At 38.6% G+C, this 17,179-nt stretch overlaps 1 long non-coding RNA gene across 1 annotated transcript; it reads left to right on the top strand.

Moving 5' to 3' along the window:
• Positions 1-452: 452 nt before the first annotated feature.
• On the top strand, positions 453-16,848 carry LOC118494776. The gene is made up of 3 exons (XR_004896966.1): positions 453-465; positions 4,139-4,141; positions 16,709-16,848. It is a non-coding gene; the product is annotated as an uncharacterized LOC118494776 (long non-coding RNA).
• Positions 16,849-17,179: the final 331 nt, after the last annotated feature.

The following is a 17,179-nucleotide window of genomic DNA, read 5'->3' as shown; positions in this document are numbered from 1 at the left end:
GCCTCTTTGTAATTATGACATATATAAAAAAAAAAAATGATATATAATACTCCCCCAAATTAGGCATATACCTATTTTTGAAAAGTAAGTGATGTAGTACAAGTATATTATATGTATATATATATATAATATATATATATTAAATGTTTTTGGCAAAAAAATATTGCCCAAAATTATGAAGATGCTTATTTTTTGAAAGGTAAGTGCTGTAGTACAACCAGCAAGGGGGCTTCTATGTGTGGAGTAGTTTTGGAGACATGACTCTGTAATTTTGAGATATTACATTTTTTTGGCAAAAAATATTCCCCAAAATTAGGCATATGCCTATTTTTGAAAATTAAGTGCTGTAGTACAACTAGCAGGAGACAAGTTATAATTGAGGTAAGTTTGGAGACACTACCTTATTTAATCATTAAATTAATAAATATTTTTGTTGTAAGCTATCTCTTGTCGGTGTTGTCGTTTGTAGACCGTCCCTAAGCACTCGTCTTACTACTGTCACACCGCCGGCTGCTCGTAGAGACCAATGTTATTTCTCCAGGTTGGAGGATGGCTCGTTTTGATGAAAATTAGTTTGTAGCTCGTTGTTTACCTTACTATGGTAGGAAAGATGCGTTGTTTGTGATTTAATAACATTTCGCTGCAGAGTAATTGATCCCTGAAGTTCGAATCTATGAATATCTTTCTAACTTTACCGAAGTTGAGCCCTGAGCAGCGCTTGCTCTGGCTGTCTTGAGCCTGCGCGTGTAGGTGCGCGACTTTACATTTTGTCAATGTTTTCTTTCTTTCATTCCAATTTCGGGTCTGTCAGTCACAATGAAAACCGGGGACATTTCCGGGGACAGCTCCAGCCGGGGACAGGTCACCGAAACCGGGGACTGTCCCCGGAAACCGGGGACGTCTGGTCACCCTAGTGTTGTAGCAGTGTTTTGCCATTCAAGGTTTAGCCCCCTCGTTTCGGCTAGTGACGTAGAAAACCCTCCCGATTTTGAACAGCTCATTCGGAGACTGAGGCAGGTTACATTCAGAAACCCATATCTCACTCAAAACAGCATGGATGTTTTTTTTTCCAAGTTTGTATGCGTGTTTTTTTCATAATATGGGCACTTTAAAAGTCGCCACATCTGGTTGCAAAAAACCAAGATGGCAATGCCCGTATCGCCAAACTCAAGGCTTCAAAATGTCAGTCCACAAACCAATGGGTGACGTCACAGATGCTATGTCCACTATTTTTACAGTCTTTGAGTGTATCGAGTGGCCACTTGAGCTTCACTTTGGCTCTTTAGCGTGTGGTCTAATTACATGCTAATGCGAACAGCTGCATGAAACATGAGTTGTCTTAAATAGATAGAAAATGTGCATAAACAAGATGGTCACACTTTTTTATGGGTCCATAATTTACTGAAAAAGTAAATTCGAAATTCCATAGTAAATTATGGACCTGTAAAATAAAGCGTTAACTAAAAAGAAAATTGTTGTAAACAGTTTTACAAACATTTTCTTACACAATTTTATCTTAAGGGCAAAAATGGGTAACACTATTTGAAGGGGTGTGCATAAGACTGACATGACACCGTCATTATTATGACATGATACCTGTCATGAACATGAAGGAGTCATTTTGAGTGTTCATGACTGTTGTCATTAAGTGTCATTCGGTAAATTATGACACTTTTAATGCAAAGTTAGCATTGTCAGAGATGTCTTTCTCATGACAACTTGACTTTAACGAAGACAACAATCTGTGTTATGACAATTTGACATTAAACTAGACAATACAACCTATCGATGTCTTTGTAATGACAACTTGACATTAACCTAGACAACATAACCTGTTATATATGTCATGACAGGCCCAATTATCAAACTTTAATAAACTAGTTAGCTTTATGTGTTAACATTACATTAAACTGTCATTAAGAGGTTGTTTTTTACATTGGCTGTCACGAGAGCATTATTATTGTCATGACTATTTTTCCTTGACCTCAAGTAAAGTGAAACCATTTGGACCTGTCATGACGTTTGATTTCATCGTCAAATGCTTATATGACGGTGTCATGAATAATATCCTTGACCTCAAGTAAAGTGGAACGATTTAGGCTATAATTTACTGGTTGACACTTGATGACAACAGTCATGAATACTCAAAATGACTCCTTCATGTTCATGACAGATGTCATGTCATAATAATGACAGTGTCATGTCAGTCTTATGAACACCCCTTCAAATAAAGTGTTACCCAAAATTGTAATACATCCAATCAGATTTTGACAGAGTCCATTGTATGCATGTTAATGACAGGTAGAAAGTAGGCCAACAAACTTCCATTCTCAATATCTTCCCTCATCTCACCTGCCAGTCTCAAAGGACACATACTTTGTTTTGTTTTATTCCGAACTTCTTCAACAGTTCTCATGTTTTATTATCCTCCTCCTGAGACCGCCCCGGGGCTAAACAGCTAATGACTGTTCACACAGTGCTGGAGACACAAGGCTAAGACGCTGGGCAACAACAACACAGGGGAGAATGTATTTGTAGCTTATCCCATCCACCAAGCCTGAGGCAAGCATTCAATCAAATTCCCATTACTGGTGCTTACAACATTTTCCTATCAACATCCATTATTCCAGGTGAGCTAGTTACCTGTGATGGGTGTCTGCTGAGTATGGAGAGTACACTGGATCACAAATTACATTGCTGGCATTGATTGAAGCCCCATGTGAGATCCATTATACAGTATGTATCCTTTGCAGGGGACTGGAGCCGATCCTAGCTGACATTGGGCGAGAGGCGGGATACACCCTGGACATGTTGCCAGTGCATTATCATTGCTGACACACATTTTCACCGGTTATTAAAATCAGATTTGAGTGATCTGATCACAAGTGGACTGCTCTAAGTACGTGGGTTTACACCTGGCAGTAGAATCCACGTGTTGTGAGTGATCACTTGTGATCGGATCTCACTTCCCCGCTCCATATGCATATATGCATATACATGCAAATAAATTATAAATAAAATAAACATGTACGTCATCCCATTTGCATTTCAGCTGGCTGTGTGTGAGTGTGTGTATAAATGTCAGTTGTTACTTTCACATTAATCACACATCAGAAATGTGCGATGACTAATGTAAAAGCGTTGCCTACAGTCTGTCTGTGTGCCAACATTAGGAAGTGTATTGACGCCGGCGGTACTTGTGCGGGAGAGAGACATTTTAAAAGTCTCTGCATGTTCAGCTCTCAGTAGGTTTTCTAGTCTCTGTGGTTTGAAGTTTAGTTTCTATATTATATCTGCTTTATTTTACTTTTATGTTCTCTTATAGGAGTCATGTTAAGAATTTATACAAAATGAAACCGTTTCACAGACGCTGCTTTGACCAATCAGGCTTGCTGGCTTACTCCAGTGCTGACACAACGCTTTGGAAATAGGTCTGGCAGTGCGAGACTACTAAATAGCAAAAGGAGAAGTTGTGACGTAAGAACAGGAATGTCTGTAATATCCTACATATTGGTGAATTTGGGGACAGTTAATAAAATCTAAAAATAACATTGAATATGAATAATTTTCCAGGCAACCGCACTGCACAGAGCTCCAGACAGACGGGAATATAAGAGCAGGCAGCACTGGAACAAAAACACTGACACATCACCGACATTATGATGATAACATCCAAAACACACAATTCACTCTCAGTGGTTACTGTGACATGAGAAATCATAAGTAACAATGGGTACATAGTTCCACTCACAGTTGAGTAGGCGGTTTTTGTTGTGGCCCAGGACACATACGCGTAGAGACGATACGATATAAGAATGTGGCCACATGTGGCCTAAACCACCTCAGAATGTGGTCTGAGTGATCGGATCTCAATATTTGTCCTGGGTGCATTCACACCTAAACTTAAAGCTGTCCACTTGTGATCGAAACACTCAAATTTTACTACCACGGCGCTAAATATACACACATATAGAATAGCCATATACACACATATAGAATAGCCTACATACCCACACATCAACACGCAAGTGTTCACACGTAAACTCCTGGAAGCAAATTAAGTGTCACACAGATTCAAACTTGCACTCAGTCTTCTCCTCTCCAAGCCTGGTCTTCTGCTGTTTGAATACTATTCCAGCCTGTTCTCATGAACCATTCTTTCAAAAAGCTACGAAAGTTTAAGCACTGTAATTCCTAAGCATTCCACGTTTTTTTTTCTGTATTCACTACACTGACGGCCGCTGTATAAGAACGCGGCTGGCCGTGTATGGAGGTGGTCGGGGTGGATGGGATGCATAAACATACAGGACTTTCAAGCCAGAGAGCGGAGTTCGCTTCCCGGGGAAAACTAAAGCCTTTAACCCAGGAAATGCGTGTTCCTTAGGAGTGTATTAATCCAAACCACGCTCTTTTTCCTAATCTTAACTAGTCGTTTTGGTACCTAATCTTAACTTTCGTCGCTGCAAAACCTCATATTTTGTGGACAAAATTTAACCGTAATGTCCGCCAAAACGACCGCCAGCTCGCGATGCTTTGTACTCAGCTTAAAGTCACCTATTTTCGGGTAACTGAACCCCCAACTTCCACTGATACGACGGAGGTCTGTAGCCCGGGTCACAAAGCTCTCTAGCGGATTAAACAACTAGCAACTGTTAAACTGAGCCACCAACTACCGCTGATACAAAGGAGGTCTGTAGCCCAGGTCATGGAGCTCGTAGCCAGCCGGCGTCACGTGACCACCCGGCGTCACGTGACCAGCCAGCGGTCTCCTTATTTAGATATCATACGTTTTGGTGTGCATACATTTTCGTACAATATCATACGGACCCGTTCATGAGAATGCATTGACTATTCACAGGCTATTTAAGAAATGTATAGCATACCATGGATGCTGGGTGCTACAACAACCCCTGCCTACCAAACTCCACCCCCATCCCAATGAAGCTCACTGTGTCAATGATTTAAAAAACCACAAAGAAGAAAACACACACACACACACACACACACACACACACACACACACACACACACACACACACACACACAAATAACCGCAGGCTGACATAACCATTGCTTGTTCAAGGAACTTTCACATGACAGAAGCAGAGAAACACAACACACATCATGCATTTTGAGCTTTTGAAGCAGGCAACTGAGCTGCTTAGAGTGTATAATAACCAATCAAGACATTCAGTGACAGATCCACAGCAGCATGGAGAACAGTGTGTCTCCAGGGCCAGAGAACAGAGAAGGAGAGTGTCCTCTGTGCTCTGTCTTTAACTCAAGACAACAGCCTGGAAATGAAGGATTTCTGGGGAAAGCGAACAGCTGCAGTGTGGTGTGTTAACACTTCAATACTCAAGGTATTACTACTCTTGAAAGCAATTAAAACAACTAAAGACACTTTGCAGTTGGCAGACCAAGACAGCCATGCTAACCAGTTAAGAGGGTTTGATAAATCCGGTTATGAAATTGTTTGCTAACTGCCAAAAACACCAAAATAATTTTAGCAGTTTGGGTGACATGAGCTGGTTTTGGCTGGTTGAAGACCAGACTTGCTGCTGCATTTTGGGCAATTTGCAGAGGTTTCACTGTGTATGGTGGCCGCCCTGCCAGAAGGGTGTTTCAATCGTCAGAAGGATAGTAAACAGAGGTGAAAGATAACCAGTGTTTGTACACAGTCAGATGAACCCTGATCTTTTTGATGTTATACAGTATAGGCGCCATGACAAAGTGATGCAACAAGCTCATTGAAAGCTAGTCAGTTATCAATCTTAAAGGCAGGGTTTGAGATGTTGAAAAGCTAGCAAGATCTGGAAGTAGCATCTCGTCGGGGCTCTGTCTAACCCCTCCCCTGCCCTCGGGGCTCCAACCCACGCACAGACGTGCACGAGCACCGGTGCACCACTGTTTCAGAGCAGAGTGGAGAAAAGACCACAATTTTGGAAGTAGTCCATTCTGATTGATATTACCTACCTGACAGTATGAGCTACCCTGCTTTTAACCACATTTATAGAGGAAGCTGTCCATTCTGATAGATATTCCCTACTTGTCAGAATGAGCTACTCTACTTTTAACCATATTTATAGAGGAAGTAGTACATTCTGATATATTTTATCTACCTTACAGAATGAGCTACCCTATTGTTAACTACATATATAGAGGAAGTAGTCCATTATGATAGATATTTTACACCTGACAGAATTAGCTACCCTACTTTTAACTACATTTAAAGAGAAAGTAGTCCATTCTGATATGTATAACCTACCTGACAGAATGAGCTACCCTGCTTGTATCCACATTTTGGAGTGTGTAGTCCATTCTGATAGATACTGTAGATCTAAAACAAGATATATATCAGAATTGACATCTTCCTCCATATGAATGTAGTTAAAATTAGGTTAAGTCATTTTGGCGGATTGGAAATATCTATCAGAATGGCCTACCTTCTCCTATGAATCTTGTTAAAAGAAGCTCATTCTGACAAGTGGGAAATGTCTATCAGAGTGGACTACCCTCTATAAATGTAGGTTAGCTCATTCAGTCAGGTAGGTACATTTTATCAGAATGCCATACTTCATCCATAAATGTAGTTAAATGTAGGGTAGCTCATTCTGTCAGGTACGAAATATTTATCAGAATGGACTACTTCCTCTATAAATTTAGTTAAAAGTATGGCAGCTCATTCTGTCAGGTAGGAAATATCTATATGAATGGCCTACTTCATTCATAAATATAGTTAAAAGTATGGTAGCTCATTCTTTCAGGTAAGAAATATCTATAAGAATGGAATTCTTACCCTATGAATGTATTTAAAAGTATGATAGCTCACTCTGTCAGAAAAGTGTGGTAACTCATTCTGCCAGGTAGGAACCAGTGTTCGAATTATACCGTGAGCTTCGGGGAGTACAGCTATTTCGACTGGTGACGTCACTCTCCATTTTATATAGGCTTACACAGAACCACTAATCTATATGCAAAATTTATTTAAAATACATTTAAATACATACAATTTTGGATAGGCTATCATTACATTTTGTTACATTTTTTTCAGTACCCCCAAACTATTATTTCCATCCCTTTTGGGAGGGTCCAAGTCTCATCTAGGTGGGTTGTAAAAAAAAATGTAGGTAAAAGAAGGGTAGCTCATGTTGCCAGGTAGGAAATATCTATCAAAATAGACTACTTACTCAATTAATGTGATTGAAAGTATGGTAGCTCATTCGGTCAGGTAGGGAATATCTATCAGAATGGACTAGTTCCTCTATAAATGTAGTAAAGGTATGGCAGCTCATTTTGTCAGGTAGGACATATATATATATCAGATATAACAGCTTGTTTTTTCTCACGTTATAACATTTTTATATATTATATTAAGATTTTGTTAATGATTAAGAAATTGTTTATAAACCGTCAATAAACATTATTTGGATAGCTATTATAAAGTTGCATCTGATAAAAATAATACCTTGTTAATGGTTTATAAATGTTTTGTAAAGCATCTATAAACATTATTAGGATAGTTATAAGTGTACAAATAATCAAATAGTCATCTATTTTATAGCTTGCCAAAAAAGATTTATTGGGGCCAAATGAATGTTACTTGATGCTTTATAAACCATTTATCAATCATTTACTTATTATAAGCATTAGTTGCAACTTTACAATAGCCATCCAAATACTGTTTATAGATGGTTTGCAAAACAATTGTATTAACTATCTAAAAACAAAAGTATTAACTATCTAAATGTATAAACTTACTATTTTATATTACACTAATCTATTGATAACATAGCATAAATTAGGCTATAACATGACTAATAATTAGTAAACATTATTTAAATCATTTCAATTTTTGTTAACAGTAAAATAACTATTAAATAAAGTTTAAATAACTATCAATTTACCATTTATTAGTGATGGTTATTATAAAGTGTTATCCAGTATTTTAAAGTTCCTCATTACTTTGAGATTCTTAGTCATTATTCTGATATACTAAGTCAATAAAATTGAGATACCAAGTCAATACTTTGAGATATTTAGTCAATATATGGAGATATTAAGTCAATATTTTGAGTATTATATATCTTAAAGTTTTAGCCTAGAAATCTAGATGCACCTTATCGGCAGCAAATGTCATTTGCAGCCAGGGGGTCTAGCAACTCTCCGTTGGCTTGCGAGCTGCAAAAGCCAAACTCTAGGCGGGCCAATCACATCGTGTATAGAGTCGGTGGGCGGGCTTAAAATAATGGCAGTTCCGTGTGAATTCCCTGCTACTTGAAAATAAAGACGATGGCTGCTGCTGCTGGCGAACAGCGGTCTTTCGAATCGGCTTTTGGCCGTGACTCTGGAAGCCTCTAGAGTAAAGCTTTTCTTTGAGAAAAGAACAAAGAACGGCACTGAAGTAATTCTTAAAAAAGGAAGATGTGTTCGGAGTTTTGCCGACCGGATACGGCAAAAGTTTAATCTATCAACTAGCGTTGCTCTGGTTGGATGTAGCGCTATCCTACTGCGTGCAGAGGGAATTTGAAAGACAACCGTTTATACCGCCCCTCGGATTGAGCCCTGCCAATGGTGAGTTCCCAGACCCAACATCTTGATGTGGGTCTGGCTTGTCAGGCCATTAAAGTTTCTCATTACTTTGAGATTCTTAGTCAATATTCTGAGATACTAAGTCAATATTTTGAGATACTAAGTCAATATTTTGAGATAATTTCTCATTATTTTAAGATACTAAGTCAATATTTTGAGGTATTTTCTTATTTTTAGATACTGAGTCAATATTTGAAGTCATTTCTCATTCTTTTGAGATACTAAGTCAATATTTTGAGATATTAAGTCAATCTTTTGACATACTAAGCAATATTCAGAGATACCAAGTCAATATTTGGAGATGTTAAGTCAATACTTCAAAGTTGTTAATTATTTTGCGGCACTAAATCAATATTTTGAGGTACTTTCTCATTATTTTGAGAAACTAAGTCAATATTTTGAGATCGTAAGTCAATATTTTGAGAAAGTAAGTCAATATTTCAAGACACTAAGTCAATATTTTCAGATACTAATTCAATATTTTAAAGTTTCTCAATATTTTGAGATACTTAGTCAACATTTGAAGATAGTAAGTGCATATTTCAAAGTTGCTAAACAATATTTTGAGATACTAAGTTAATATTTGAGATATTAAGTCAATAGTTTGAGATAGTAAGTCAATATTTTGAGATAGTAAGTCCATATTTTGTGATACTAAGTCAATATATTAAAGATAATTTCCTATGTTGATAGACTAAGTCAGTACTTTGAGGTACTTTCTCATTATTTGAAGGTACTAAGTCAATATTTTGAGGTCATCTCTCATTATGTTGAGATACAAAATCAATATTTTGAGATATTAAGTAAATATATTGAGATACTAAGTCAATATATTGAGATGCTAAGTCAATATTTAGAGATATTAAATCAATATATTGACATAACCCTGCATTTGTATGCAGCTGGATGTCTATCAAATGTAATGGGCACGCACAATATAAGCAAATTACCGGGCCCAGTCCTTTCGGATGACATTGAGAGGAGCAGAGGAGGGAGAATTTCTGTCCATGGCTTTTAGAAGACTATATTCATCCCAGCAAAAGTGTATGTTCTTTATTTCCTCTTTTTTCTTCTTTTTTTTTACTTATTTACTCAATACATCAATCTAACTTGTACGGTTCAAATGAGATGCTAACCAGTAATCACATGTCTTATGCAATTTACTGTTATGAAATTTACTGATATTATTGGTCCATATTACAATAGATGAGAAATGACAAAGTTCAAAATGCAGCTGTTTGCACTCATTCTTAATTTTGGTCTATTTTCAACAATATTGGATCAACAATAAATGAACAAAAATGTATTTGTCCACAGTCTGACCAATTTTAGGCTGCCAAAAAAATCCTGTAGAACTGAAATAAGACGGCACATACTCAAAACAACAAACAATATGTTGCTGTCAGAATATTTAATAACTCTTTTCTATCATTTACACACGGACGTCCTGACAGCCTGAGGACAAGGGGATCTATGCATTTGGACAAAGCGAGTGGATTTTCCTCGACTTACAGCTCTGGGAGAGTTTTAAAAAGGACTTGCTGAATATTTCATACACACACCATTGTGCACTGGAGGCAATATAAGACCAGATAAAGGAGTAGAGGAGACAGAGCGAGGAGACAGAGTGTCAGTGAAAGGACAATTAAGGATATGGTTGTCATCAAATTCATTGTCATTTTCCTAGTTCATATAGAGCTTGGAAAGGAAGCAGTAGAAGCTGGTTGGCTTAGCAGTTCAGACACTGTAATGTCAACACATTTGGGATGTGTGAAACTATGTTATTTGGCATTAAAAAATAGCCAGCAGTTACAACATTTCATGGTTATGATTCATTCATTAGCTAAAAAAAAAATGTTAGGTTAACTAGCATGTTAAGCTAACCAGTATGCTAACAACATGTGAACCTAACCAGCATGCTAAGCTGTTACATTTCAAGCAAACTAGCATGCTACCTGAGCCACAAATAAACCAAATATAACTAATATAACCACTATATATCTCAGCAAACAGCACCGCATACACCTCTGTCTATAATCCACTGCCAAGTTTGTATTCTGTTATACAACCTGACTGATTAATTGACCGATTAAGTGACTGGTGCACAAAAGAGTGCTTTCTTCAGTCTAACCATATTAAAACATGGAACCCTGTACTTCCGATTTGATGGTAACAAGAATATTCACTGTTTAGGAAATGGTTTGTTATGTTTTTGGCCAGTGGTAGTATGTTATGGTAGGCTGATTCATAAAGTTTCTCAAACTCTAAAGAACACTTATAATCACACAAGTAAAAAACAAAAGAATTTGCCAACTCGCACCAGAGGCCTCGTTTATAAAACTGTGTGGCGGATTTGCGTCAAAAGTGGCGTAAACATAGGATGTGCGTGCGCACATAAATATTCAGATTTATAAAACCGTGCGCTATGCATGGTTTCCCTTTTATAAATCTACTTTTAATGTGGCGCAGCTTTGGCGGTTTCATGTCACGCCCATAACTGCCCATAAATACTCAGTGAAATGCCCTCCATGAATTTTCATTCATACTGACATAATGAGCAGAGTGGAAAACAAAGCAAATGAATTTAACTCAATGTGAAGATGTAGTTGTTGTTGGAGAGGTGGAAAAGAGGAAAAAATGGGATTTGGATGGCACAGTGTGGGCATTACTAATGGCGAAAAAATCTGTAGAGTGACAACATGTTGCAGATGCAGTTAATGTCACAGCCTCAGAAGGTCGGACCGTGGCCGAAATTAAAAATATATGGTCAGATATTAAAGCCCAAGAAAGTGATTTTGCCACAGAACACCGGAGCTGACCACTCTTGAAGTGGGACAGGCATGGCGTGGTTTCTCCGAGTGGTCCTCTGTAATGCTCGGCCCAAAACAGCACAGATATAAAACAGAACAGCTCGAGGGAGCCGGAACCCTCTCATTCGTCCACGTCGGCCAGCAAGTCTTCTTGCTGTCTGCCACATCTTCCAACCGTGCAAAATCATCGATGTGCGTCATTACGCATGACATGCCTTTTTATACCCATCAATTTGATTGTATCTAAAAAGCTAAAGGTGTCAGAATTAATCTAATTGCCAAATAGTTCTGCGCAAGGAACGTAATTAGTACATCTTTATTTCTATTCAATTCAATTTTATTTATAGTATCAAATCATAACAAGAGTTATCTTAAGACACTTTACAGATAGAGTAGGTCTAGACCACACTCTATAATTTACAAAGACCCAACAATTCCAGTAATTCCCCCAAGAGCAAGCATTTAATGCAACAGTGGTGAGGAAGATCTTCCTTTTAGGGAGAAACCTCGGACAGACCCAGGCTCTTGGTAGGCGGTGTCTGACGGTGCCTATTGCACCTTACACAATGGTTAAAACATGCTTCAGGCCTATAATAAAAACTAACATTTAAAACAAAAATAAAATAGAGAACTAAAGCCATAAAAATAAACACTGTAAAAACACTATGATACTGTATATGACCATATTAAAACGACGTGCTCCGTCAGACGGAGGCATCGAAAATAGCCTCAGTGTAAACATTATTTGTCCTGTTTACCGTATTATTTAAGAAAATAAATTCTACTTTTTTTGGGGGGGGGGGGGGGGGTTCACCGCATATCGATCAAACAGGTGTTTGTGAAGGCTATTAATTTTAAGAACGGCTTTGTGAATTCTTCATATAATTAATGAGAGGCAATATTTCGATTCACTTTACACAATGGTCTCAGTTTCACACAGTTTCACATCTTTTATCCATCTGCCCTCAGTGTCGCCGTTTCTCATTTCACCCGTTTCTGTGCCTACGCCGGGGTCAGAGTGTCCGTGGAGGACCGCACATTTTCCCGTCAAGTTTGCTTTTTATAAATCCCAATTTTTGCATAGAGAGTGGCGTACGTCTTCTTTTGTGCGTATGCCACGTATGCCAGACCTAAGGCGGCGGAGGAAAAACTCTCTGTATTGTCTTTTTGCAGACAGATTTAATGTGGTCTTTCCAGGATAGAAGATATTTTATCACAACATCCAAATATTTATATGAAAGCACCTGCTTGATTTTTTTTTTTTATTATTAATGATAACAATAGGAACTATATGAGAGTCAGACGGTGAACCAAATACTATTTCTTTTGTTTTCTTTGTATTAATCTCAAGAGCATTATTATCGCTCCACTCCACCACTTTGTTTACACCATGCATGAATGGTGCAGCTCAGGGTTGCTCGAGTTTCTTAACAAAGATATTAAAACTGTATCATCACAGTATTGTAGTAGAATGTATTTATTTGGTGCATCTGTATAACAATTGTCAGTATAAAAAGTGAAAAGCATAACTGAACTTATACAACCCTGTGGGGCCCCAACTTTCGGCGTGATGGCAGATGAAAAGGGTTTGTTCACCTTTTCGAGCTGGACTCTGTTAGTGAAAAAAGAGGCATACTAATGAATCAAGTATGGAATACACATTGTTTGTGGTGACCACAGTTACTATCTCCTAAGAAATACTAACTTCTGCATTCCTACTAGTAACAAAAGACAAGACAATATAGAACATATTCATATTCATACTGTATATATATGCTCAGCAGCAAATAAATTGTTACATTTTCTTATGGATTCACATTCGTTGCTGACCTCCAAAATCTTTGAATAATGTGACTTCTATCAGTTAGTTGTTCTCCATTTAAAAAAAGATGTTTTTCACACAAAGCTGCCAACATTGTCTGTTACAAAGAAAAATAATAATGTACATGGTGAGACTGATGAGGTCTGTCTGACTGGTGAGATTGCGTTCCAGGCAACCCGTACCTCGTGTTTTCACAAGCTTCTACCCGTGAAAGTGCCCTGGAACGGCAGTCAAACCTGTAACTTACTACCAGTGAACTCGTACCAGATCATTGTACTCCCAGTTACAGTTTTGACGTCACACACATAAACAACAATGTCGACCCCTGTTGATGCTGTACAGACGCCGGTGATTAACAGTAAGAAATAGAAATAAATAGACATAATTAGGCAACGTAAAGTAATTCCGCACATTGTAATCAAAACAATACACAAACGATTGTGTACTACTACAGGTTATGTTAATTAAATGAAGCCCAAAATATGTTGCCGACTAGAAATCACTAGTATCAGCTAGCGCTAGCTAACGTCAACGGTAGGTAGCCGCTAGCTAACGTTAGCTAGAAGGGTTTGTCGTGACTTTGCCTGGATCGCTACCAAGTCGTGAGTCGTGACTTGAAGTCGTAACTTACAGACTAAAAATTGTGTCTGGAACACAGCATTAGATTCCTACTGAAGAGGGCAGTAATTGCAGCACTTTAGAGCTGCACTGAGCTGGAGTAATAAAGATTATTGTGACTAATTTAAGTACTTACACACATATACACAGATGGTATTGCTCCCTGGGAGAATGAGTCAGTCTGGCCAGGAGAGAGAGGAGAGGCGGTAAACTAATAAATGACAAAGGAGTGGGGGGATGGCAAATGACTGGACTGGAGGAAGCAGAAGGGGAAGAGGAGATGCTGGTGGTGAAGTGATAGAAGTTGAATATCAGAGGAAGTTATTCAATAAAGGAGGGCTTTTCTGTCGTATCAGGTTCAATTCCTGCTGTTCCTGTGTGGCTTCAAAGTCAGCAAGTTGAAATGGAGTGAGCGAGGGAGGAAGATGAGGGAGACATAATGGGATGTGGAAGAGGACGTTGGAAAGGTTAGAGTTGTAATTAACCTTTAGAGTCAGCATCGCTCCAAAATAAACAGCCCAACTTTTTGTAACACTACAGCTTTGTTTAACCTTGTCTGCAGCTTTCAATGCACTTTGTTCCTCTCCTATACTAGACTGTGCCGTAGGTGAAGGGAAGGTTTTTTTCGGTGTCATCTACTTTTGTAGTATTTTATATAGTGAATTGCAGGGTCCTTTTAAATCTGGATTAATGCACTTTTGCTTAGTGCCCATAAGAAATACCCCCACCCCTCCAATTTGCTAGATGGCACTAAAAATATTTGGTCATCATCAAAGTTTTGGATACATTCAGTTTGACATGATGATGCTGCTAGATGAAAAGTCGGAGGATCACCAAAGTTATTACAATTTATCCTGAGGTGAACATGAATATATGTTTCATGGCACTAAATCCAATATTGGTTGAGACACACCGAAAACGTCAAAAATGTCTGTACAAAAACTGATTCATCGATTAAATGTTGAAATATTAAATAGGATAAGTACAAATGTTAACCTGCCGGTAGCACCTAAAAATGACAGAACCATCGAGTCGTTCATGGGGCGGTTTGCTAGTCGCAGGTAAACGCAACAGACTGGATCTGTCCCTCCCTGTTAAAAATGTATGAATCACCTATTGATAACGCCCCAGGAAATATGAATTATTTGCGGACTTTGCGTCAGGTTGCGCAGCCTTGGGAGAACTTGGTTCCGACGTAAATGTCCATTAACTTGTACGCAATCTCCACACTCCGTCTATTGTCAGCAGATGCCCAGTAAATGTTAACATGGCTTCAACCTGCTAAATAGAACTATGTTTTACTATGTTCAATGAAAATGTAAAAATATCTGTTTGGGATGAGAATCTCCAAATAGAGGTATGACCGTGTAGACTGCTGGACAAGTATGAATGGTACCTGCAAAAAAATGTATTCAGCAACGCTTCCGTGTTAGCTGCTTTTTGATCCAAAGCACTAAGCCATCACCACTAAAGGAAAATCTGTTGTTGAGAGGGACAACAGGCTGTTAGGCGCTCACAGCAGAGAGCAGTTGTATGCCATGTTTCCCACATGCTGACAAAACAGGGCAGAAGATTGTAAAAAAAAAAAGAAAAATTAAAAAAAAACAACAAAAAAAAACACTTTAATCACTTTAAAACAGAAAGAGATAAATCTCATATATGACTGCCTCCATTACAGCTACTCTGCTGCTCAGTTCACTATAATCATCAGGCTACATTTTGGATGTCTGCTCTGAGCTTTGGACGCTCCATCAGGATCCATTATCCTGCTGCCCACACACACAAATGCACAATCACACACATCTCAAAGTAGCCTCTGAACACCTTTAAACATTGTTTTGATCTCACAGGCATCAGTGTAGTGATGTTTTTTTATTTATCTGTTTATTTCTCTCAGTAACAAATGGCCTGAATGGGGCGGTCAGTGCCATCTGTTACTGTTGAGGCTGATAGCTGCTCTAATGGGCTGGGACTAAGGTCCACTCTGCTGACACACAGACGGTCTCTCTCTCACACACACACACACACACACACACACACACACACACACACACACACACACACACACACACACACACACACACACACACAGTAACTAAACAAGCATGTTTAGTATAGGTGGCTACACACATGTACACATACAGATCAGCATTCACACATTTCAGTGCAGGTTAAGATGTATCTAAAATCAAGTGTTAATGAGGCACACACACAAACAACTGAAGGTGTTCATAAGTAGCATCAATGCTGATAAGCTGAAGACAGCTGGGTATTTCACTACATGCAACCAATTATACATGTCACCTAACACCCAACTTTGTTTGGGGCCGTCTCATCCATTGTGAGGAAGAAGCTCAATTTTCTGTGTGCTGCACTTTATTGGAGGTGGGGAGCTTAACCATGCGTACATTTGCCAAACAAACTAGTTAGGCTGTTATAAGTCTGGCATTGCCAGACCTATCTCCACAGCACTGTGGAGTAAGGCCTAGCTACACCACACTGTGGATTGCTCGTGATTCTGCATGCAAATGTGCCTTTTAAAAGCCTGCGTTCTTTCATTTAGTTCAATCAAAACAGAGACTTTCGTTTATGTCGCTGGCTTGTGTGATGTTTACAAGAAAGAATGTGCGTGCGTGTGAGAGAGAGAGAGAGAGAGAGAGAGAGAGAGAGAGAGAGAGAGAGAGAGAGAGAGAGAGAGAGAGAGGGAGAGAGAGAGCGTTAAGTGAGACCTGGGGCAAGGCTTGACGCTAAATAAATGTGAGTGGCAGAAAAGTAGGGCTGGGCAATATATCAATATTGTGATATGCGATTAGATATCGTCTTAGATTTTGGATATCGTAATATATGACAATAAGTATGAAATAAGTGTTTTAAAAGCTGCATTACAATAAAGTGATGTCATTTTCTGAACTTACCAGACTGTTCTAGCTGTTCTATTATTTGCCTGTACCCACTTAGTCATTATATCCACATTACTGATGATTATCATCAATCTCATTGTGTAAACGTTTTGTGAAAGCACCAATAGTCAACCCTAGAATAACGCCACAATATCAATGTTAAGGTATTAAATGTTCTCCATATCATCCAGCTCTACAGAAAAGGTAGAAAGCAAAAATGTTAAATGCTGACTGATGCTATGTCTCCTGCTTTCATCTCTGCTGCTCTCTCTGTCTCCCTTCCCCTGGTCTGTGTATTTCTATAATAATCTCTCTTTCTATACTTCCAAAGTTCCTTCGGTAAATATCTGCCAATCTGTTGAGTCCTCCTATCCGTCCCCATGTCTTCATAGCTATCTACACTGCGCTCCCTTTGGAAACGCTTGTTTTTAGATAAA

This window comes from Sander lucioperca, chromosome 3 (assembly GCF_008315115.2).
Source record: "Sander lucioperca isolate FBNREF2018 chromosome 3, SLUC_FBN_1.2, whole genome shotgun sequence".
NCBI classification, from domain to species: domain Eukaryota; kingdom Metazoa; phylum Chordata; class Actinopteri; order Perciformes; family Percidae; genus Sander; species Sander lucioperca.
Note: the sequence above shows the minus strand (reverse complement) of the source record. Positions and strands in the feature narration are given on the sequence as shown.